Genomic DNA, 25781 nt, shown 5'->3' with positions numbered 1-25781 from the left:
CTGGTGTCGTACGCTGGGTTAGTTCTACCAGTCAATTTAACTTATGATGCATTAGCTTAGGTTAACCTCAAGACTCCTCTCCCCCCCCCCAGCCTGGGTATTTCTAAGTATTAGCTCCACACGGACTGTAGACATTAGGAAGCCATATGTTAAAGGAGGGATTGGCTGAGGAAATCTATTTAAAAGGAACCACACCACTGTAATGTACCCTACCTAACCTCACCTAATAGGCTGTGTTACTTAGCTGGAGGCAGAGCCCCCCAGTGACGGAAACTCCAATTTTTACCAAAAGTTCTCCTGTAGCCTAACACTGCACATGCGCAGTAGCAAAAATATAATCAAATCTGATGTGGATTACAGTCGAGCAACAAAAGATAATGGTTAATTCTCTAGAAGCAACCAAAATACTATAGAAAAAGCCAATTTCCAAGGTAATACCCGACGCAGAGCTAACACTTAGTTCTACCCCGGCCTGTCTGGTAAAGACCTGGCACCCTGGATCAGGTTAGGGCACAGCATTATTTTAATTTACAGTGCCCAAGGTTAGGTTAAGTGGGGGTCCAGGGTCCAAAGGGTTTCCCCCTCTCCTCTCAGGTAAGAACTCAGAGTTGTTGGTTTGGTTAGCTTAAATACAACCTTGTATTTCAGTTTTTTCTTTCCCCCCCTCCAAAAGCAATGCTTTCCCACTGTGGTCTCCCAAGATTGTATGATAGAGGCTAAAGGGGCATAGACCAATATCTTAAAAATTATTAGTTTGCTACTGAAATGAGCATCAGAAACAGTTAGAATGCACATTCAAACTTAGGAAAATCGTACTTTTAACTTGGTAAAGCAGTTATGGTTTAAAGTAAAAATTTGATGTCTTAGAAATGATGAAAGTATGTTTCCCATACAGTATACAGTGGAGGCGTGTTTTGTCCATTTTCTTATATTTAAAATGTATGGAAAAAGAATTTTGCCATCTTTCCAATTAGCTTGTTATTTAATACAGTAGTTTGTCCTCTATTAATTTCTTGGAAAGGAAATAGGATTACCGTTTTAATACTGTAATTGGTAACTTGATGATTGTTAGCCATGTAGCCTTAAAAGCTTACATATGACACTACAGGGTCGGGGTTGAGCTCTTAGAATTTGGTATGGTCTTGTACAGTAAATTCACACACAGCTTTCTATCTGTGCAAAGGTCTTCTCAAGATAGATTGATTTAGTTGGAATGATCATGGTATTGATTCCACACATTGTCGGTGTCATTATAAGACTCTTGAAGTTTTAAGTTCCCCAAGCTGTAAAAGGAAGGAGGGATTAAGTTTGATAGCCAGTCCCATGCGCATGGTAGCTGCCCCCTTGAATTAAAGGGACTTATGGTCAAAGGACCAGGTATGTGAACTAATTTCACTATATACATTCTACTGTATATTCAGTGTGATAAGTAGGGCTAAATTCTTATATGAAATACATTTTGCCAGAGACAAGTGGCAACAGCCCAAATGAAGAGCAGTGGTTAATGAATTCTAATAATCTATTCCTATGTGCCACTAGGGAAACATGAGTCTTCTAATACAATGGCAATGAAAAGTATTCAAAATTACTTGTTTTAAGAACAATGTGTTTTGAAAATGAACATATTTACTGTGGACATATCACCACTTGAGAAAATTTAAGTACTGTATATAATCACCAGAAGCAAAAACATTGCACAGTACATTGCACAGGTTGCAGTATCTCCATCTAGTGGGTCTTGCACATTGCATTAGCAAATGTTACATGATCCAATCACAATTCAACTTCACAAGTTCAAGGGAGAGGTCAGAAAGGTGCCCACATCATGCTAGAAGATGCAACAGTAAAAAACCAGTTAAGTATCACAACTTACTAATTAAAATCACAATAGCTACCACTGCGGCTTCTACTGCTATCTATAGGTGGGAAGGTTAAGGCATCACATCTACTGGCTGTGGCCTTAAGATAAGGTACCCAATAGTAAAACTAGCCTTCACCTGGCCAGTTCCAACTCATGCACTATCTTGTCTGTGATGGTCATTGTAGAACAGGAGGAAGGGTGAAGTGTCAATCAGCTGCCCACTCACACGTCTTATCCAAACTCGTGTGCCTTATGCAAGATGTTCTCTGTTTATTAGTTGTTTGGAATGCTACAAGTGTTGAGTAGCCACCACAGGTCCTAAGTTTTCCAAAAGCTTGTGGACTACATCTCAGGGATAAAAAGTGAAGGTGATTTGATTTTTTAAAGGAATACAAACACTGTGTATTGGAAGGTTCTGTCCTTAGACATTACTGTTGATAGGGTTTGTTGATTGGATTGCTGCTCTCACTGTACAGGCAGTCCCCGGTTTACGACGGTTCCGCTTACGACGTTCGAGGTTACAGCGCTTTTCAAATATATTCATCAGAAATTATTTCCTGGCTTAAGACGCATGTTCCGGGGTTACGACGCGTCGTACGCCGATCCGGCGGAAGAAATATGGCCTGTAAACGGCAGAAGAATAATAATTTGAAGGTTTTTTTTTGATGTAAAACTCAATAATAATGCAGTTTACGTTGTTTTTTTTTTTTCAATGCACCAGAGCATTAAAAGTAAGGTTTTCTTATGATTTTTGACGATTTTCCGGCTTACGACGATTTTCGGGTTACGATGCGGCGCAAGAACGGAACCCCTGTCGTAAACCGGGGACCGCCTGTACTTTTTAAATTTAATGAAAATTTCCTTATTTTATGTTAATGGCACTGGACTGTTTTCCTTATTGACTTTCAATTTGTGTATTCTCATTGAGTCATATTTTGAATATTGGACTGGATTATGAAATTTAGGCATAAAGGCCAAGAACAGATGCAGCTTGTCATTCAGCCTATTGTAGAGACAAATTCCATAAATTTAAAAACTTTTTGTTTCTACAGGAATACAGACCTGAGCCTTTTATATAGGAGTATCCTTCAGTGTGACCTGGAATGATTGTAACAAGGTATTTGATTGGTAGAGATAGGCTGGCTGTGAGGGGAGGGGCGGGGGGAATAGGCCTACCCATCACACAACACATGTCACTATGCATTTTTCTTTGCCCACCAGATAGTACAGATGTGCCCCACTCAACTGTCCTACCTGAATTTCATTTGAAAAACTTGGATGAGTAGCCTGCTCTGTTTGTTTCTTTGCTCCCTTTTTTGATGCATGCTTTTTTTTTTCTACGGAGAAAAATCATGAGGAACGCTGTTGCGAAGGGCATGGGCATCCTTGCAGGTGGTTCATGTCTAATTTAACAATTAACATGCATAGTAATTGTTCCTTTTGTAAGGGGACATCTTGCTGTAGGACTTTCCCTTGTTGGGAGTGTGCTGGCTAAGATTTGCTGCATTGGGAAAAGGTTTGTAAGCGGAGGAAGAAGGGCGAAGCATTTGTGTACTTCCTTGGGCAAGGGGGGGATATGCCCCCAGTGATGGTCCTGAATCCTACTAGCTCTTTCTCCCATTCTCTTCCATCCCAGTATTCCACTCCCTAGTAGTGCTACCCCTTGTAGGAGAGACAGTACAGTATTAGTGATACAAAGCCTGCCCATGCCCTCTCCACCAAAGACAAAGCAGTTGCTGCAGGAGGAGCTCCTGCAGCAACTGCCTTGCCCTCCATCTTATCTAATTGTGACATTCCAGTTACCTGTAAGACATGATCATTAGAATACCTGCAGAAAATATAATCTATGCTGAATATTCCAGGTAGTCCTCCTTTTGTGGCCTTCCTCAATAACCAGGCAGAGGAAGGGAAGGAGAAGTTTGACACCTAAGCCTTCTTCACCAGTAGGAGGTACAGGGGTCATGACATCTCTTGCCTGCAAGGCAACCAGGAGCATGACAATCCATGGAGGTTTTCAACTTGAATCAGTTGCTGGATGTATCCCCCCACCTAGGAGGTGAGTCTCCTGTATAAAAGGCAATGGTTATGTTACTGTAGGAACAAATAGCAAAATTTGAAAGTGCTTTGGATTTTTGGTAGGTATACAAACCAGATCCTTTTTATATACTTTGGACAGAAGGCAAATGAGAGGTATTTCCCCTACTCATCCCCCCATCTCCAATAGTTAACTACAGTACTATACCTTGTTACCAGGTTCAGCAACCAATCCAGTTTACACTGAGGGATACTCCTATATAAAAGGTTCAGGTTTGTATACTACCTAGGAAAAATACAAATTACTATAAAAACTTAGTATACGTGCTTCAAATTAAAAACTCTTGTCAGTCTGGGAATGAAACAAGTGATATTATCTTATTTCTGTTAAAAGGCTTTCTACCTGGTTAAATTTTCATGAAAATCCATTCATGCCCCTTTCATGCAGTGAAATAGACCTCTAATGATTGAAATGTGAAAATTCTAGTGAGTTAGGGATGACATAGCCTCTTCAGCTGCCCATTCATGAGTTAGAACCAAACAAAAGTTTATTTTCATACATTTTCTCTGCATGCAGAAGGGCAACCAGTCCTTTATATATAGTAACAGTTGATGAGGTGGCATTAATTATTCAAAGAATTTTTATTTTCATTACTAATGGCATGTTGACCGTTGCACTGAATTTTGATCAGTCGTAGGTTGGTGCTGCTGCGGCTGGTCACAGAGGTTTATTAGATTGTTGGGTTGACCTCATACCAACTGGAGGGGAAATTTCTGTAATTGATTACATTACTTGGGTCTTTTCTTGCTTTGAAGATTGGAATAATTATGGCATTATACCATTTTTAAGGGAACAGATTTCTGAACTATATGTGATTATGAAATTGTAAAATGTATCTTTTTTCTAATGGTGCTAGATGTCTGATCATTTCAGAACAAATGTTCTCTCTCCCAGGAGTGGATTGTAAGTGTAAAAGGGCATACTCTAGTTCTTCCATACCGAGTTTTCTATTGTAATATAAATATTCCGTCCTTTCAGAATTTAGTGCATTTGATTTGGTTATAGTTATTTTTTCTAAACTTTGCAGATACTGTAGTCTGTTGTGTATTGGGTTTAGTGTATCACTTTGTTAGTAATGTAATCGTATTTAGTATGTTTCCTTCCTGTCAAGGTTGTGATTTATTAGTTTTGTTGAGCCTTTTGTTCAGATTTCTAATCTTCTATTTGAATGTTTTATCAATTCTAACAGAGTATAAGACTGCTAGTGCTCTTGGTTTGTTAAGGTGTGGTATTGAATTGGTCATGGCTTTATGTGCAGTGTTTTTTTTTTTTTTTTTTTTGATAAATTTCATATTAAACTTAGTAGTTTCATTATGGTCTCATCCAAATGGAGGCCTTATTCTTGTGTATAAATGGTATATTTTCTACTCAGCTTTATGTATATGTACTGCAATGAATACGTGTAGTGGAATTATTCTGTTAAAATTAAATTCAGAAAATGATCACTAGAATGTAGGTCATCACATGTCCCTTTCAAATTTATCTATTTTGAGGATGAGTAGTGTGATATCCACTGAAGAAAAAATCCCATGTGCAAGTGAGAAATCTGTACTATTTGTATCACTATCGATGAGGCCACAGGTTATTTGAATTCATGATCTGTTCTCCTATTTCTGCAATTTCAGTGGTATGGTATACATTTGTAATCCTAAATAGTGTTATGGGCAGTAAAATCACCAACTATTAAAAGGGGTCACTGTTAGTTACAGTATTTAATATTTGTAAATTATTTAGATTTAATTTTTATTTGGTTGATTGTGCAAGCACCTGTTAGTATAGGCATTGTTTTCTGTCTGTAAGGTGATTGCTCTTAAGTTGCTGTTGCCTTCTTGCAAGATTTTTGCTAGTAAATATTTGCAGATTTATGCTACTGATTTGTTAGCATACTAATGGTTCATGGTTGAAACTCAGCTTCTCCAAGGTGTAACTGGGGGTACAGTATTCCACTGGAGTTTGTAGTATTATTGAATGTCTTGTGTAAGAGTATTGAGATTTTCATGGTATACAAAAGAGGATATATGGTTTGTTTTTTCTTTGTACATATTTTATTTTGAGGTGGACCTTCATTGATGTGTTATTGTGATGAAGGATTAATTTTTTTCTTAACACGGGTTTATTTTTTTATTTGACAGATGGGTTAGTTTTGTCGTAGTCGATAAAGTTATTTTGGTGGCTTTCTTTTAACAATCCTGTGATGTTTGGCTAATTTTCTCGTCTTCCATTTGTGACAATATCATATAGGTTTGGACCTTTTCATGCTATTCTTTATGGATTGTATTGCCTTTATCCAATTTTAAGATAAAACAAAAAATAATTTTAATTTTGATCATTTTTTGGGGTTACAGTTTTTTATGTAGGTTTTCTTCCTGGGTTATAAAATCAACATAGTTCAGTTCCAATATCGGTGCTAACATGGATACTTCAGGTCTTGCTTGAAGTATTTTTTAGTTCTTTGTTATATATATAATGGATGCCCACAATACTTTGAATGGTGATTCTGACCACACTTCATCAGAGTTTTTCACCACAATTCTGCCTTTGTTGTGTGATAATTTGATCCACAGTATGCACATCTGGAGTTGGTAGGGCACATTTCTTATTGTGGAGACGTTTCCTACCACTTCTGTGTTGTTGGGGCTTACGTACGTATGGTTTTTATTTTGTATTTTGACTGAAAATTATAATTTACAATGGAAGGTCTTGTCCTTCACATTTAAGTTTTGCTACTTTATTAAATAAGGATGTTTATTTTCCTGCTTTGAACTAATTTCACAATCTTGTTTTTCAGTTGGTTAATATTCATTGGGAAACGATGTGCCCTGCACATTGTTTGTTTGTTTGTATGGTGTTTTTACGTTGCATGGAACCAGTGGTTATTCAGCAACGGGACCAACGGCTTTACGTGTTCATTGTGCCATGTTTTGTTACTTTTGATTTATCTGTAGATTCCAGTGCAAGATAGCCAATTAAATTTTGGTAGTTGCGTCAGCCAACAGAGGTTATCTTTTTGTCTAAAAGTCATTTCAACTGATTAAAGTATTTTTAACAAGTGGTTTTCAATTCTTAGTGATTAGATTTGGTTTTCACTTTCTAGTACTGTATTAAAAACCTTGACCAATTTTTGTGTCTAAGTAGAGGACCAAAATGGTCAAGATTGGAACTTGCTTAAATTATTTTTTATTTTTTTACCCTTTGTTATTTCTAAACATTTTTCACTTGACAGGAAGAAGCCAAAGGGAGAATCAAGGGCATGCCAGAGGTCAAAGGTTGAGGATTCTTATTCACAGGATGGAAACTTTTATTCAGGATTGGTTTCCTACATCTTACCTTCAGTGCTTTAAGGTTAAGGCTGTCAATCTGGCGAGATTGAACCTAGCATCAGTGGGAAGGTTTGACTAGAAAGTTTCCCCTCCCTTGGGGAAGGTTTGACTAGAAAGTTTCCCCTCCCTTGGTGTTACAGGTGGAGAGACATGCCATCCAGCTCCATCCTACAAAGTTTCAAGAGCAGAACTGTAGTCTTCATTTTGAAGTTTGCTCTGATAGAAGGAAAGAATGAAATTGTTAGTAAGAGAGAAAAAAAAAAACATGGCAGAAATTTGTTGGATCAGCAGCCTCGAGGTTCAAGGCCTCCTGGGCCTTTTATGTCTGACATCATCAAGGAACTGCGACATTGGCTTTCATTTGCCACCCTCCAAGGCCCCCCAATGATGGTAAAGATCACAAGGATTGGGTGTGGGGGAGAGGGGGCGCTGGAAAAAGAGTAGGCCATGCAGAAGTTCATTCCCTTACCAATGTATGACAGGGAAGCAAAGTTGGATCACCTAGAAGTAATGGGAGTTAAAAAGGAAGCCAAGTCCATAATAGAACCCACCAAAATACGTCCAGTATTAAGGTGGCAAGCTTCCATGTATGTCAGATTCATGATGGAACGCCTGGATCAATCCCAACAATTGATCTTCACAAAATATACATCAAGAGTCATTGGTCACATGACATAAAACCTGGCAAAAGTGTTCTGGGTCAGGTGCCTGCAAAAGTACGGCAGAGAGCCCTAGGTTGAATTAAACAGCCTGAAAGGAAGAAAGGGCCCAGACCTCATGCACCCTGATGAAAGAGTTGAAAGTTGTCTTGTGAAGCTTACAAATGAGGCTGTGAAATGACCCTCTGAAACAAATATGAACAAATGATAAAGTTGGAGAGATTGAGCCCATAAAGTACACCGCAATGGCTTTCTCTGGCTAGAAAAGTTTTGAAGTAGGGAAAGTATGTTTGACCAGTGATTCCAAAGACAAGTCATGTTCACTAGAAGATTAAGCCTTAGCTATGGTCTTAGGAGCAAAAGGAGATCCAACAGAAAACAAGCAGCTAGGCTGCTAATGTACACTGAACCAAAACTGCTCCTGACACCATAGGTGAAATGGAAATTTTTATATAGTTGTTTCATGACACTTCAATGTAATTGCATTATAGAACAGCCATCCTAAAAGGGGAAAGAGCAACTTCTACACAGAACAGAAATAGTTAACAGTTTGGGCCAAAAAGTAACAACCTTATAGGCCTAAAGTAACACAACCTAAGGTTAAGTGACGAGGCAAATTAGTTAGCTTCAACACAATCCACGATACTCAATCCAGTGAACCTGGGGTGCCCTGATTATCTTGAAAGGCAGTACAGTTATATTAATTTCGAACTTGCCGTTCAAAGCAAAAAGGAGTACTGGACAGGTGCAAGCTTCCTTTGAGTAGATAGTGACAGACCACAAAAAGCAAAAAGGAGTACTGGACAGGTGCAAGCTTCCTTTGAGTAGATAGTGACAGACCACAAACTTCACACATTGCACTGCGTTATCTTGGCAACTGCTGCAACTTGCTAAGAAGCAACTCTAGAAAAGGAGTAAAGTGCTGTTGGATATTCAAAGTGAGAACTTTGTTTTACTAACAGGAAGGGAGTAATGATAGACGAGAACAATGAGAAAAGGTTTGTATTTCTTGCACATTAAATTTTCCTTTTACAGAATGAAAAATACAGGTACACACAAGATTTCCACAGAACCGTACATATTTCTATTTCATGGGATTAAGTAGCCTCAGACTTTTTGACTAATGCACTTTGTCCAAAATAATAAAGAATGTAAATAAACATTCCATAAATTGAAGTAAAAATGTAATTTAATAATAACTACCAACAGATTTCCAACTCTAGAACATCCTGGTCAATTGCATAAAAAAATAGGAAGAACCTAAAATGGAAGATACTACATACATTTACTGGTCTACCCATTTTTAAACTTACAGCTCCTCAAATTGTATTTGTCTTCATTATTTTATTACTTTTAATTTTTGTCTTCAGTATTTTATTACTATACAGTATAGAATAATTTTTCAACTACTTAGCTGACTGGTTCTATACAGTATAGAATAATTTTTCTACTACTAAGCTGACTGGTTCTAGATTGCTGTAAATCAAACACTGCTTTTTTACTTCATGGATAACTAGTGAATATTCAACTTCCTAGTCTGGTTGATTCCTTACAAAATGTTCAGCTTGATTGCCCACCTCCAAAATGATATTGGTGAAGTGGAATTCTATAAGTATTCTTCTTGATTCATCTGCCTGCCAGTTGCACTTTAGCTTGAGCAATTTAAATTGGAATCTTCTTGAGAAGAACCTCTTTAAATCTGCTTTTGAAAGCAGGCAAACTAAATGAATTTAGGTTATTCCCAAATACATTTGTACTTATTTTATGCTGTTATATAACCAGATGGCATGATTATATTGAAGTATACAACAAATGTGTTTCAGTATTGTACTCTATGATATATTTATATATTACATAATATATTTATATATTACATAACTTTTATTTGCAAGTGATACTGTTAGATGTTTGAACTATAAAGTAAACAAATTGTGTTATACATCATACTTTCCTCAGAGCAAATGTATACCGTGAAAAATCAACCTAGCCATTTTCATCCTCCAGCATTTAGGATTGTCTTCATTTACAATATTTTACATTAGAGAGAGGAATATACAGATTTGACAGGGTAATTATTGTTAGAGAGAGGAATATACAGATTTGACAGGGTAATTATTGTATACAAGAGTTACAAAGACAATGAAAAATATTCTCACCATTCATACTATACCATGGTCACTCAAGGTTTTTGCTACCAAAGAGACATTGCTTTCAAAGCCTAAAATTCTGCTCATATGAGCTTTAAGATTAATAAGGTGAGAAGGAAGCTCAAAATCTATGGCAAAGTAGATAATAGTCTTACTATCCAAATAACCTAGATGCACAAGTTATATATCTTAATTTTCTCTCAACTGAATACAGCTTAACAATATACACAATCCATACTACAGTACTGTTGTAAGTTTTTAAAATGTGGCAAACAAAAATGAGTCATTAAACCTTATGGTACAACAATCATAACAGATGCACCCTAATCAGTTGATGTTTTTACTCTATGGTTTTGAATAATACCTGGTTCATTTTTAGTACTCTACTGATGATAAAAATTTGGTATGGTAAAAGTGCCTTAACAGCTTTCTTGAGTGATGCCTGTAGCCTTGTCCTCAATGTTTTCTTCAATACTAAATAAAGCCATTTTAATGAAAAATACTGTTTTAATGTAAAAATGATAAAAATGGTGTACATAAGAGATTACCAATACCAAACTGTCATCAGAACATGTTTAGATATTGTGATGTGATAGTCATTACGAATTAATAGTCATTAAGAATTTAAAGTAAAAACATACTTTGTGAGTTTATGATAATGACTAACAAGGTTATAGTAAAAAAATACTTTGCGAGTATTAAATAAATTTGCTAATGCATTAATTAACCTCTGAAATATGACAAGCTCAGGAACAATTTTGAAGTTTATTACAACTGATCCAGTGGCTTAATTCTTCTAAAAATGCAAAACCTTGCTAGCAAAATATAAAACCTTATGAGACAAACACTGCCAAATTTTTTGACATCTAAACAGGAACAATAGTAGACAAATACTCCAAATCAAGAAAAAAAAAAAAAATCTTGAAATGGCACAACTAAGGAAATGTGACAGAACTTTCAAGAAAGCATTACAAACAATAGGAACACACTCCTACATGACTGTATTGTATTGCTCCCTGTCTAACTTAACATTATAATGAATGTAAGGCTTTACCTCAAGGCCTCAGATCATTTGAGTACATTCATTAAGACAATTCAAAAGTTCTTTCAAAGCAGCAGTCAATTCTTTAAATATTGTAATAAAATCATGGAAAACAACACTTTTAATGACTGATGCCATCAAGTGTAGCAGAGCACCACTTTTCAATTTCACATGGAAAAATCCTTTTAAAACATTTTAAGCAAGAAACCAACCACTTAAAAGAGAACTAAGTCCCTCCACAAAGCAACATTATTACTAAGAGCATATTTTTTGAGACAGAAGCAGTCACGAGCCAGTTTTGATTGCTGAAAGTATTCACTTTAAATCTTACCATGTCACAGTGACCTTTTATCAATACATTTACAAATCAATTTCATCAATACAATTACAAATGTCATCAATACAATTACAAATGAAGTCAATACAATTACAAATGAAGTCAATTATGGGGTTGAAAATTTATATTTATGAAATCTCAACATATAGATTAAACTCTTGGTAGTATATTACTCACAAAAGTTTATTCTAGATTTATACTAGCAAAGTATGAATTAACTTTAATTATAAATATAAAACTTCAACCTAACAAATATTTTATTTTATACAAAACATATGGACATAAATGTGAGTTTTAATGAAAAAATTGTCAAATCCATTAATTTTCAAATGTTCTATATAAAAAATTACTTGGGGGTTATCAAGCTGACTTTATAGATATATTGAGACAACTGGACTTCAAGGACTTCAACCCTGAAATGGAAGTGGATGACACAAGAGTGAACCATTTAACTGAAATTATCTATCAATATCACTCTTGCCATAGACTGCAATTAAAGAGTGCTGACATGAATTACAGTAAGGTGCGGGATGTTTAGTTTTTATCTGGCTATGTGAAACAAAAAACTCAAGACCCACTACAATTGGGAAACATATTTTGAAAAGTTCACTTTTATTAGTTTAATGGTTTCAGTTGTGTATTAAAAGGTTTACAGAATTCTGATTAGTTTATAAGTAGTCTGTGTCGAAACAGAAAGCTAATTATTGCTTCATAATGACAGTCTTAATATAACCTATTTGTTTAACTAGACCTCTGAACCCTTTTAGGTTACTCTCGGCTGGAAGAAAAGAAAAAAGGGGGAAGAATACAGAGAAAAAGAATAATAAAAAAAAATATAAAAAAAGGGGGAAAAATTATACTAATTTATTAATTTAATTTTAAGAAGAGAATATTAATTGAAAAGTTATTACCTTCAGCTAGAACATCTTTTATTGATTTATTTTTTAAATAAGTATTTCTTTCATGCTGCCATCTGGGACAGTCAATCAAGATGTTTAATTGTTACTGGGATGTTACATCTTTCACAAGTTATTGGACTTGTGTGCGGAGTTGACATCAGATAACCATGTGAGTCTGGAATGTCCTATTCCGAGTTGTTAAAATTACTTCATTAATTCTTTGTTTTTGGGTAGAAGAATGCCACTTTTTAACTTCATTCTTAATTTGTCTTAGTTTTGAGGGGGTTTATTTGATCAATCATTTTGCCAATCCCATAAATTAAAAGGTTTAACTGATGCTAGCCAGTCTGATATGGGAGCATTCGTAGTAGGGGGGGGGATTATACAAGCCAATTTAGCAGCTTTATCTCCTTTCTCATTACCCTCAATGCCTACATAGGCTGGGATCCAACAAATATGAACTTGAAGGCTGCTTGTAATTAATCGATGAATTTCCTGTTGGATATTTTCGACAAGGTGATTAGTTGATTTAAATGATCCTATTGCTTCAATTGCACTTCTTGAGTCACTCAGTGTGAGTGATGAAGGAAGTCCTTTTTTTTATATAATTTGGAGAGCCAATTGTATGGCTGTTAATTCAGCTGTAAATACTGATGAAATTAGGGGAAGGCCCATTTGGATAGTTTCATTACTTGAATAGGCTGATGAGCCCTTTCCAGCTTCATTTTTCGATCCATCTGTATAGATTATGAAGGGATTACCTTTCTGTCTTGTGTGTTCCACGGCATGTTGATGGTACAGTTGTGTTGAACATATAATTTTCTGAATGATACATGTGCATATTTTTGCCTTTCTAGTGTCCATGGTTTGATCCGATTTATTTCTTGGGTAAATTTGGGTATCATGTTATGTAATTTCAATAGATGATTAGTTTTTTTTAGTAAATGAGTTTTGAATTGGGGTATTATTTGTACTGTATTTCGATTATTGAGAAATTTATTTGACACAGATGTGCCTGCTTGAAGGGATAAGCCTCTTCTGAAAGTAATCGGATCTCTGTAATATTTTAGGGGCAGCTGGCCTGCTTCTGCTAGGATAGAGACAGAGATGAGCGGAAGGCCCCTGTACATATACGCACTCCCTCGTGTTGTAACTCATCTAGAGATTTTAGAGTTGCTTCTGAGGCAGTTGAATAAATTGGACAGCTATAATTTATAATTGATAGTACTCTTGCATTGTACAACATTAAAATTGTATCTTATCCTGCACCCTATTTGGTGTGAAATATTTTCTTTAATAATGTAGGGGCTTTAAATCCTTTGGCTTTGATATATCTGATATGATCTTTCCAATTTAAATGCTGATAAAAAATTATACCCAAATAATTAACTATTGCACATGTTTATCTCTTCATTATAAAGATATAACTTAATAGTTTGTTGTTTCAACCATCTTTTGTCTTTGTAGAAGACAATGCCATTTGTTTTATTTATTGACAACTTGAAACCTACGGAGTTAGTCCAAGTGGTTATATTATTGGTTGCTATATTAAGTATTCTTTGAGCATGTCTCGGAGAATAACTTGAATAATATATTACAAAATCATCCACATACAAACTATTTTGTACACCCTCAGGCAGGTTCACAGTGATATCTATTGCCAGGGCAAATAAGATGCAGCTCAAAACACTGCCTTGAGGGATACCCTCCTAACTCTTGTATGTTGGAATTTGAACAGATTTGTTAGAAAATTGTAGATAAATATTGGAAGGTGACCTCAAATATTGATTTATGGAGTTTGTGCATAATATTGTATCTTCATGTGGTATCATTTGCTTTTTTTTATATCAAAGAAAATAGACCTGTCATCTTTTTCTTTCAAATCCTTTTAATAAGATCTTTAATTGGGTCCATGTAGTCTACCAGCTATTGACTTTTCTAAAATTGAGTTTTTTGTTAAAGAAAACTAACCATTTTCTGTCAGTTTTTCAAGCAACTTGTTAAATACTGGTTTTTAATATGATCTTTTCTATTTACTGGTGGGTATGGATGGATGGATATTCAAGGTCCCAGGCACTGTGGGCCAGATCTTTCAGCTAATGAAGAGATAAATTATGTTAAAGTTATGAATTCATGAAGGAAATGATCAATAAATAAAATGAAGTGATGCAATCAATAAATAAGGGTATGAAGTTTACTGAATGATGTGATATATGCATAAAATATTTAATGTCATTAAAATTCTACGTGATGTAATAATATATTAAGAAATAAATTAATATTAAAAATTTTAACACACTAAAAGCAGAAATATCTGCTTCATCTCCCAAATTTACCCTGAAAATATTTTCCTATAATTAATTATTGGGTTTATTTCATGCTCCAGGGTCTTTGCCTGGTTTTTTATGGGTATGATTATTTCACGTCTCCACTTAGTTGGAAAGACATGCCTTAGCCATATGTTATTATATAATTTTAATAAGAATTCTTTAGCTAGTGTAGCTAAATTTTGGATAATTTCAAAAGAAATCTTGTCATGACCTGGAGCTGATGATCGACATGATTATAGAGCAAAATTAAATTCACCCATACTGAATTCTTGAATATAATCAAGGTCCTCATCAGTTTCAAAATTAAGTGTATGATTCATTTTCTGTGTTCTAATTCTTTTGAAGTGTTCATCTACATTAGAATACTGTAAGCGCTAATATCTTCTATATGTTTGGCTAATATATTTGAAATATCTTGTAGGTTATGATTTAGTTTGCCATTATATTGTATCGGGCTTCTAGGTGGTCTTACATGTTTACCATTGATTTTACGAATTTTGTGCCATATTTCCTCAATTGAAGTATTTGGTGACAACTCCGAAATATAATTTTTCCATGATTGAGCTTTTTCGAATACTATTGTTTTTTGAAACTTTGCATTATTTTTATTGTAAAGTGGTTTAATGTGATCAATAGTTTTATTTATAACTATTATCTTGTTTAGTTTGTTTATATTAAAAGGGCCTTTATTAAGGGTGTTTAATCTAGACTTTAGTCTATTCAAATTGCATGCCAGTGTGTGTTTGGTTTGATTTAAGAGAAATTGTTAGACCACCATGGAACGGTGGATGTGTTAGGAGTTGAAGAAGTTTTGGGGATGCATTTATCTGCAGCACGGATTACAAAACTGGAAAAGAAATAATTTGTGACATCACTGTTTTCATTCAGTGGAAAGGGAGGGATATTTCTAGTTTTTAAATTATATTTATCCCAATCAGCTTTCATTAAGTTATATTTTTTGGGAAATGATTGTTTTTTGTTGTTCAAATAATTCAAAACAATTGGAAAGTAATCACTTGTGTGTGAATCACCCAAGACATTCCATTCCAATTTTTCGATTAATTCCAGTGAGCATAATGAAATATCTATTGAAGAGAAGGTTAAATGAGTTTTTGAGAAGTACTCTGGTGAATTACTTTCATTCAGGCAATGTAAATTCTGATCATTTATGCAATTTTCAATGTTTGCGCCGGCCTAGTTACTAGCATGATTGCTGTCCCATAATGGATTATGGGCATTAAAGCTGCCTACCATCAGAGGGGGCCCATTTACGATATTTAGTATTTGTGGTAAATCATTAGTGTATGAGTTAAAATTTGGCTGATTATATAGATTTAGAATAGAGATAATTTGACTGTCTGGCATATGCAATTTGATTGGAGTTATTTGATATGACAATGATGTAATATTTAAGGGTTCATAAGTTGAATTGTTATGAACATATATAGCTGTTCCTAGCTTGCCATCTACTATTGGTGACTGGCAAGCTAATTTAGAGTTTCTGTAGTTATTTGGAGTTGTGCCAATATGCCGCAGACATATGCAAATAGGTTTATGTTCCTTTAGTATTCTCTGGATTTCACCTAGCCGAAGCCGAGTAGAAAATCCATTCATGTTCCACTGAATTATTTTATTGGTCATTGTTTGGTTGGATTAGAGTTAAATTTTGTAAGTTAATTGCTGATTTAGCTACATCCCGTAACATTTTAAGGGAGTTTGTGTTACTTTGTGGTTTCTTTATAGCTAGGTTTGATTACCGATATTTGATGCATTGACTGGTTCTTCTTCATATTTCCTTATTAGCAAATCTATTCGAGTTTTGATCATGTTTCTTTTAAGTTTTAAGGATTCCGAGCGTAGTTCGCCATCTTGATGGAATGTTAAAGGGCATTTTCGGAACCTAGTAAAGTTATTTATGAAATTTCGGGTTACATTTTCATTTTTGTTAGGTAGATAGTTGTGCGGTATGATGAAACTCTCTTGACATCCGCGAGATAAACCATGTTCCAGGTGTTGAAGGAATGGTTCTGATCTCTGGGTTCCAATTATGTTTCTATTATTGGATGTTGTAATATTTTTGTTAGGAATTTCTGGTATAGGCATATAGGATCTCTGATGTGCTTGTGTAAAATTTTTTATTTGAATTTTTAGGTTTATTATTATTATAATTCTTCGGTCTTGTTGAGGGCTGATTTGATGTGGTTGTGATCTGATGAATTTTGGGGGTTTCTGATTTCTCAATTATAACCCTAAGTGACCAATCAACATCTTAGAAAAAAAAAGTTATGCATAACTAGTCATATTTTCACATCAAATACCAAATTAACAAACGCATTAGTTGAAAATCTCGGGCAACAGAAAACAGCATTTAGAAAATTGATACATATTCAAAATAAATTCTAAACAAAAATGATAAAAATAAAACTGCTGAATAACAAAAACTGGCACAGTTTTGGAAATTATAAAAAAAACTTCAGCTGACCACTTTCATCTTTAGGAATATCATGATCCAACTGTAATGGAATTATTCTTTGTAAAGGATAACTAAAATTTACTAGTATGAATGATGAAAGCTCCCAAACATGGTAACTTCTTGTTATTCATTCTAGTTAATTCAACCAGCTCACAAACCTATTCAAAACGAAGTTAAACTAAATGAGTGAACTGAAGGAATAGTCAAACCACAATGACTTAACAGAAACAGGGAGAAAAACCATATGAAACACTAAACTCTCCAAAGAAATTGGGATGAGCACGTGTATGTGACTGAAGGAAAATTTCTTCCGTTTTTCCCTCGAATGAGTGGCAATACTGCAATGCACTGGATAAAGCCAAGATATGCCATCAAGCACAGGGATTTAAATCTTTCCAATTAACTGTACATGTATTGAAAAAGCTCTTTAAAACCTTAACTGACAAAAACATGACTGCCATATGGGGCAGTGCCATCAGTGTGCCTTATGTAGTGCACTGTAGGAATTACTCACAGGGTACCTGCAGCGACCCTTTGGCCCCCCTGCAACACCGACTTTTTAGCCATTTACTTTACCTCCATTCCTGCTTCCATTCTTCAGTCTTGCTGTCCTACCTCTCTAACTAGTGTTACTTGATGTGACTGAAGAGTTTTCTCCCAGCTCCACATTCAGATCCTTGAACTTCATCAGCTTTACTGTCTGAATCTCCTCATCTTGTCCAAACATTCCGACTCTCCCTTTTCACTATCTTGAGCGCTGAATGGCCAAAGTACTCCAGTGCAGGGCTTGGCAGCCTAAATTTCATAAGTCAGAGTCATAAATCACAATCACATGACAAGGAGATAGCTAAAATACCAACCGCCAAAACATTTCTGCTAAAACGTAACTTTATAAAGAAAATTAACCTATTGGGGCTACAACTAATAGTAGCTTGAATTACCATCAACACAAAATGAATACCTATTAATCAGTGTACTACTGTACACTCTTAGTATGTTTTCCAATTCTAAATCTGATATTGCATTATTATGAACATTATTCAAATAAATTTATATTCCAAAAAAACTCTCTTCTACCCTGCACAAGAATAAACTATTCTTACACTTTGTAAATTTCATTATAAATAAAATAAGCAATAGCAAAACTACTCAGGATACAAAATTCTTATTATCTGTGCTTACATACAGTTTCAACTGCATTACAAGTAAATACTTAACATTAAAGTTCCTGAATTATATAACTATTTTTTGCATTACTATATTTTTTCATACAAACCCATTAACCACATGCCTAAATTCACTTTTTCTGCACTGAATGTAAAACAGCAATAAACAGGAGCTGGGAGGAGAAAGATCAGCTAACTATTTTTGGATTCGTATGACGAAACTGTTGTGCGTGAATCACAATTTACTGTATTTGCCAGCATACAAACTACCTTCTGCCCCTTCACCTTTGAAATAGCACAGTATACAGTAGCATGTGAGGGTAAGTTTTCAACTTTGCAGTTATGGGAGACTTGAGGCAATGGCAAAAATGACACCATTTATTTCAGCCATCTCAGTGAATGACAACTCCACAAGGAATGGGCAACACTCCCCTTTGAATGGAAAAAGTGCCTGCTAGATGTGGCTAACCAGCAGAGTTCGGTACAGTACCCCTATCGGTATGGTCTCAATGTAACAGCCCATGCAAGCCTCCAACTCCGCCATTCTTACTACCACTACCCAGGAAGTGACTAGGCGGGAACTCTCAAATCTTCTATGATGTTTTGATGGCTTTACTTAGAATCTTACACATTTCCTACAGGAAGCGCTCCATGATTTTATAGAATCTGTTAAACGCCTCCTCCTCTTGTCATCATCTCTTTGAGAAAGTTTCCCTTGATCAAACTCATGAAGCAAGCCCATCAGCATTGTGCTCAAATTGCTGGGTAACTTGGAACCCGGTGAACAATGTTCCTATGGGTTCCACTCCCCCAAGCCTGAGAAGCTCCAGTCTGACCTGGAGTCACGTCAAGTGTCCAATATAGCAAAAGGATGTTTTTCCAAAGCTTGCAAAATGATATCAGACAAAAAAGCACAGAAAAATATCCTGCAGTAGTATAAGGAAATTCTGAACATGATTATCTGCATACAAAGGCTCTCATAAATAGGTAAAGGTCTTCACAACCCAATTTGTCTTCTCCAGTTTCATTCGATATAATGTGGTATGAAGCAGTCATAGATACACACACCAGAACTATATGACAAGTCAGCATACAAGAAAGAACCCTTTTATATTCTGCCAGACCATAAAATCCTTTGAGCACTCACCAGTGGCACTGGTCACCAGGTGTGCACCATCCTCTCAGCTAACCAGCTGCTGATCCTCAATTATATCGACTGCAGTCCACCTGAACTACCAAAATGAGATAAAGGGAAAGTCAGAGATGCCATCTAGGAAGACCCCACATCAATTCTCAAGGAGGCAGAGCTCATTACAAGATACTGTATATGACCGAGTGAACATGATCACAAGAATAAATGTATTGTTTTAAGGGAAGAGGGACTGAGACCATTTACCACACACTAAGTTCAAAGATTAAAACTGAAATACAATGAGAGGTCAGATGAAACCTTGACATTTTTCTATAACTTTTAAATTAGTTAACGACCCTAATTACACCCCTATCTTGTTATAGGGCTTTTCTGTTCTTACACGAGATGTAAAAATTAGTGCAAAGTAGGTTAAAGAAATTAGGCAACTGGGTGACAGGAGAATAAAGGGAACAGATGAAAAGGAAAAGGCTGACTGTCAACATTACCCACTTACAGAGTTCTTTGTATAGTTGAAGTAGCCTTCTCAATATGTAGAGATTCTCTCTACAAGTTGCCACAAGAAATCCTCTCTCTCTCAAAGGCATTGTTGAATAAGGTTCAGGCTTCAACTTGACAGTCGAGTTCCCATAATACAGGTACAGTATTAAGATTTTACAGAGAAGTTGGGGTAATATGGGTACACAAATAAGATGAAGGAAAGTGTCTTACCATTGTCACAAGGTTATCCCACAGGTGAAGGAAAGGTTTGAGGATAGAGAACAGTATATCTAGTATACCTTACTGTTTGTGGCTACAACAAACAAGTCCACCATCACAGTATTCTGCAGCTTGTATATCTGGATGCAGTGACCACTATGAAGCAAGAGCCCAGGTCCAGACAACTCAGGACATCTACAAGCCAATTATTCTTTCCTGAAATAAAATGCAAAACATTAAATTATACTCGACTACTAAGGACGGATGTCTGTGGCCTCCTTGCATGAACTACAATCATATTCTATTGCTCCTCTGATATGGTGGAGTTGTGAAGTTATAGTATATGAATTACTGATTAAAGTGAATTAAAACCTTCACGTTACACCCCATGCAGAAGGAAGGTATTTCTTGGTGATCCATTCACCTGCAAAACCTCTAGTATTCTTATTATCTTACATACCTCTTGTTGGCTCTACCCTTGTAAGACCACAAGCCCCACTGCTATAATTATCAGCATATCATGCAAACGTTAGTTATTGGGACTTGAGTACTATATATTTTTATCAATAAGCAATGCTGTACAGTATTAGATATGGTTCCATGTGTGGAAAAATTGTTTGGAAATGGCACTGAACTCAACCTTGAAGTCAAATCCATTCATGTAACCCACCCTTAGAAGTCATTCCAATCCTGCATGAATAATGTTTTTTGATTGCTTTGCTTTGCTTCAACTTCTAAGATAAAACAAAAGCAACAATGCTGCATTCTTGCTCTTTTTCCGTCTTTATCTCTATTTAAATTTTTGCTCTTTTTCTGTCTTTATCTTTGTAATTTAAAATGATACTAAGACATGGTTTCTAGTGGTAAAAGGTATCTACCTGTTTCAGTCATCACACTGTTCAGAATTCTTTAACCAGTCAACTTCTAAAACCCTCAGGAACTTTCAAATATAACATTAAGACAGAAGCTACTAATCAACAACACATTTAAAAAGTATGATTTTCTCTGGGTCTGACACAATCTCTACACTCTTGCATATATGAACTTGTCTGAATTTTAATCCGATCCGTCTTCACCTATGACCTTTTCACATGATTTACTGGGTCCTTCCACAAGTAGAATCCAACTACTTCCATTTCTACTATTCTGACTGGCAATTTCCTTCTCCTTATTAAATGTTCATAACAGTCACAAGGTAATCACCAATTTTCCATCCTTTGAACATCACTTCTCAGTAACACTCTCATTAGCAATATAATCTCAATGCCCTCCAGCTGTGAACTTGGTCATTTTGTAATTAAGCCACTTTAGAACCTCCTTTAAGAAGTTACTATAGTAATAATATTCAACGCCACAGAGATTGCCTTTGGTCATAAAAAAGGCATCTTAAGGTTTAACAGAAGATAGCTTTCTTTACTAAGCTCCATATCCCTAATTCAAATATCACATGGCATGTAATCTCCCACATCTAAAAGTTGCCCAAGTACAGGTGCAGAACCAATAACAGGCCAATAATAAACTGCTACTGGGAGTATGAATTACCTGAACGCTTTGGGGGATGTCGATTTTCCTAATCAGAGCTTTTCAGGGTTACCCATGCCTCTGAGGGTATTTTCTAGATTGTGCATTTAGTAATCAGAAAAAAGGTATCTCATGTTATTGTATAGCATAGTTTTTTCAGACATATATAAATAACCACAACCTCCAATCTGTCAAGACATGTAACCATCTTCCTCACCAATTTCTGAACAAAGACATGAGATTAGGCTGGTCTCAAGACGATTCATCCATTATCCCAGCGGCTTCAATTTCAACTTGGAGCCTTTAAGTTTTCCTTTTACTGGTTGGGGTACAGAAGGAACAAGACTAATGCAGTCACATGTATCTCTACTTCATCTAAAGTCTGAACTTCCTACTTCCCCCTGAGGACAAGAGATCAACAAAAATTCTATAAGAACATACCTCCAAAAAGAATACTACTCTTTCTTGGAGCATTCTATAATCACCCCTCATTACAGTGACAATCAGAATATAAGAACTTGCATCCTTTTACCTCTCTGACACTATTTGCTAATTACTACCACTTTTTTTGGTGTTAAAAAGCTATTTGAGGGGTAACTTCTTCAATGTGTCCATCTGGAGAAAGTTAGCAATTAGTCAGCAAGGTTATCTGTTTATCATTACTTTAATCACAGTCCTTACCATAACATTTAATGTCCTCAGGCACGATGTTGCCAATCTTTTTGTAGGAGACATTTAAAAGCTTTCTTGAAGCTTAGGGCAACGTACCATTTCAAAGCTAGAGCATTTCTTGTGGTAACCACATATACACCACCATTACTTTTGGGGCAAAAACCATATTCCTCACCCAGGACATTAAGGAAATCAAAACTTTTTACTTAAACCTGTAGATAATTATGCTAATAATTTCCATTTCACCATTTTGAAAGATTAACGGTGCCTAATAAATTTTCCTAAACCAACAAAGGTTCTCAATTTTGTTGCAAGATTATAGTTCGTGGGCACTTCCATCCAATGAGGAAAAGATCTGATAACTTGTCAACTGCTGTGTATAAATGGCACTCCTGACCATTTTGCATAAACCTTTAGTAACTTAGGGTAAGTGCACAAATGGAGCCATCACTCATGCTAGCTCTATGATATCCAATCTTTCTATATTGTTCAGTAAAAAATTGTTAATAAATGATGTCTCCCTGGGGAGCTCTTTTGTAAATTACCCCAAATTAGTAGTTTAAAGACACTCATATCTTACAATTATATCCTCCACTTATGGGGAACCTCTGAGAAACAGGGTTTTGGGGTGGGAAAAATGCAAAAGAATGCGATGCAAGGACGCACGCTAGGCTATTCTAGCATCCCAAGGATACTTCTGTATTCTGATTAAGGCAAGCTTTACTGAATGTTTTTGAAGTGACACCAAGTAAGAATCTGGTAACCTTCCTTGTGTTAATTGGGGGGCCAAGAGGGTGAAGTCCCCTGCTTCCCTCCCCCCACCTTGGGTAGAGACCTGGCATTCCTGGGTTATGGTCAAACACCCATTACTTAGGTTATGCTATAACCCTAATTTTCAATCTGTTGACGCCACATTAGGTGGGGGGTCAGCGTGCCATAGGTTAGGTGGGGTTGGCCATAAATTTATGTGCCACAGGTTAGGTAAGGGCCCAGGGGTGCATGGCACCCTCACCTGGGTAAGAATCTAGTACCCTAGGTTGGGTTAATTTGTCGGGGTAGGTGTGGTTGGGCTAGATCGTAACCCTATTTATTCTAATTTACTGTGCCAGGGTGTAAGGTCTCAGGAGGAGGGAACAGTGGCCAGGTGAAGACTCAACACCATAGGTCAGATTAGCTTCAATACACCCTTGTATTTTACAAATATTTTCAATTGGAAATCTAATGGTTTATGATATTTACCCAACCACAGGCCCTGTTGCCTGTGTAGTTAGCTGTAAAACTGTCCCACGGCCAGTAACCATCCCAATATGGGTGCGGCCCTAAATACTGATCTTTTGGCTATCTGGTGTAGTACAAGCAGCTTGTGTGCTACCCTCTAGGCTACTAAAGACCAGACTACGACTACTCACCATTTTATGATAAGGGACACATATAAACTATCAGCAGACGAAATATAACTTAAATTGCCAATGAATACAGTACCGATACCAGTGTCACAATCAGAAGATCGTTCTCACCAAGGATGACAGTCTGTGAATTGTAGAGATTAACTTAATGGATAGATGGCGACACCGTCGACACGACTTTCTTTGCCATGGATGTTTTCCGTGTCCATTGTCCGTCGATAGAACTTAAAATTGGTCGAATTTAATGTATGTGATAACTCTTCAGGGTTAGGTGATCATAGCCACTGGTCACTCATAAGTATAAATGTCCCGACATTTTACGCCTTAGATCATGCCTTGACTGTGTTGCTCACAAGTACCCTTTTCATTAATTATATTTTTTTAAATGGAAAATTGAGCAGTATGAATAACAAAATATGACCTATAGTTTATCACTTTTATTCTTTGGCTGGAGTTTTAATTTTGAATATATCTAACGCTTTTGCATGTAAAAAGAAAAAAAAACACGAACCCTATCATGTAATGATCAAGTTCACCAATACAGTACTGACCTTTATTTTATTGTCTCTTATTTCATGTCCAACGACAATAGTCTAATGGCAATAAACTCCACTTTTAGATTTATCATAACATAACCCTAATAAGCTTGATGAAAAAATATTTTTGATATTCTGCTTGGAATAAAGAAACGTGATCAATGCAAATAGTTATTAAAAATATGGTAATAATTATTTACTGGAATATTTCCAGCATTCACCATATTCTAATTAGTTTATTACTGGATGCACTGCATCACTTACATAGCTTACTCTTGAATTGTTGACCTCGTTTGTCATGTTTTCATTGAAAACATGGCAAATAGAGAACCGAGAGTGAATGTGTAAAGCCAGGGCACAAAGAAAGCAATAACATGATTTAGCCTGCCATGCAAAGAGTGTTCCATATTATTAAAAGGACTCTTTAAATGAAGTCCTAAAACACTCCTCCTTGGGTCCATGTGTAAAAATTATGACCTCTGCTCTAGATTAAACTGAAAAGAGCACTGGAATATATCACTATGAATAGCTCTCTACCAGCCCTGAAAATACTGGAACCATTTACTTTCAGTTTTCTAGATTTACCTGATAAATTGTCAGGAAAACGAATTCTTTGTCTCTGCACTGTCACTAGCTCTCATGGTCCTATAACTGCATTCCAGTTTCCATGTGATTTGAAGAAATATTTGAACTTGGATGATATAAGATTAGACGGACTTTGAGTGAATAGGTCACCTTCAATCTTAAAAAACTATGGTCGTCATTAAGAGAACCATTCTTCATTAGTTTGCTTTTAGGAAGTTTGAGGAAAAACTGGTAATATGTACCAAGTTTGCTTTGGTATTTAGAATGTTTTTACTTGCCTCCTAGGCCTCTGTTGGTATGCAGAATCCAGAGGTACAAACCAGGCATCCTAATATCTTTCACAACTTACCACGCTGGGGCAAGCGTTTGTGCTTGCGTAAACTACCTTCATCTACACCAACCACTTCACTCCTTGGCCGAGCGGGTTCAAAGATTTGCATGGTAATAATGTGTCATAATATTCTGGTAAATGTCGAATTTTGGTCCTTCATTTACCTAGACTAACGTGCTGCGCAGTTATTTTTCATGACTGATAAGAGTATTAGGTCTACGGGAACCTAATATGGCTACGAATGCTTTCTGGTAAGACACAAGCTGTTAGTGCACTGTGGAAACTCCAAACCTTCATAAAAGAAGCAAACCTTTAGTGTTAACGTCATCTGTATGGTTTTTAGGTTAGACTTTCAGCCTCAGAATGTATGCCTGTGGTTTTTTCTAAATTTGCAACTTCGAGATTCGTCAGTTGGGCTTACCTTAGAATTTACCAACTTACAGCTAAAACTGTGACCACTCACAATCTCAGTTCCTAATATCTACTGACCCGAATAGCTATAATTTCGTGTGTCAAGGTGTTCCACATTTTTTTTTTAAATATTCAACTCGC

At 36.0% G+C, this 25781-nt stretch overlaps 1 long non-coding RNA gene across 3 annotated transcripts; it reads right to left on the bottom strand.

Moving 5' to 3' along the window:
* Positions 1 to 8921: 8921 nt before the first annotated feature.
* On the bottom strand, positions 8922 to 24319 carry LOC136846603 (uncharacterized). Of its 3 annotated transcripts, XR_010855459.1 has the most exons (4): positions 23854 to 24316; positions 20259 to 20394; positions 17740 to 17958; positions 8922 to 11874 (listed from the first exon to the last, which is right to left on the bottom strand). It is a non-coding gene; the product is annotated as an uncharacterized lncRNA (long non-coding RNA). The 3 variants fall into 3 exon arrangements; XR_010855458.1 differs by lacking the exon at positions 8922 to 11874 and having other exon boundaries at positions 16581 to 17958; positions 23889 to 24319; XR_010855457.1 differs by lacking the exon at positions 8922 to 11874 and having other exon boundaries at positions 16581 to 17958.
* Between the last annotated feature and the right edge of the window lie 1462 nt (positions 24320 to 25781).

This window comes from Macrobrachium rosenbergii, chromosome 15 (assembly GCF_040412425.1).
Source record: "Macrobrachium rosenbergii isolate ZJJX-2024 chromosome 15, ASM4041242v1, whole genome shotgun sequence".
Lineage (NCBI taxonomy): Eukaryota > Metazoa > Arthropoda > Malacostraca > Decapoda > Palaemonidae > Macrobrachium > Macrobrachium rosenbergii.
This window is presented reverse-complemented; position numbering and strand designations above follow the sequence as displayed.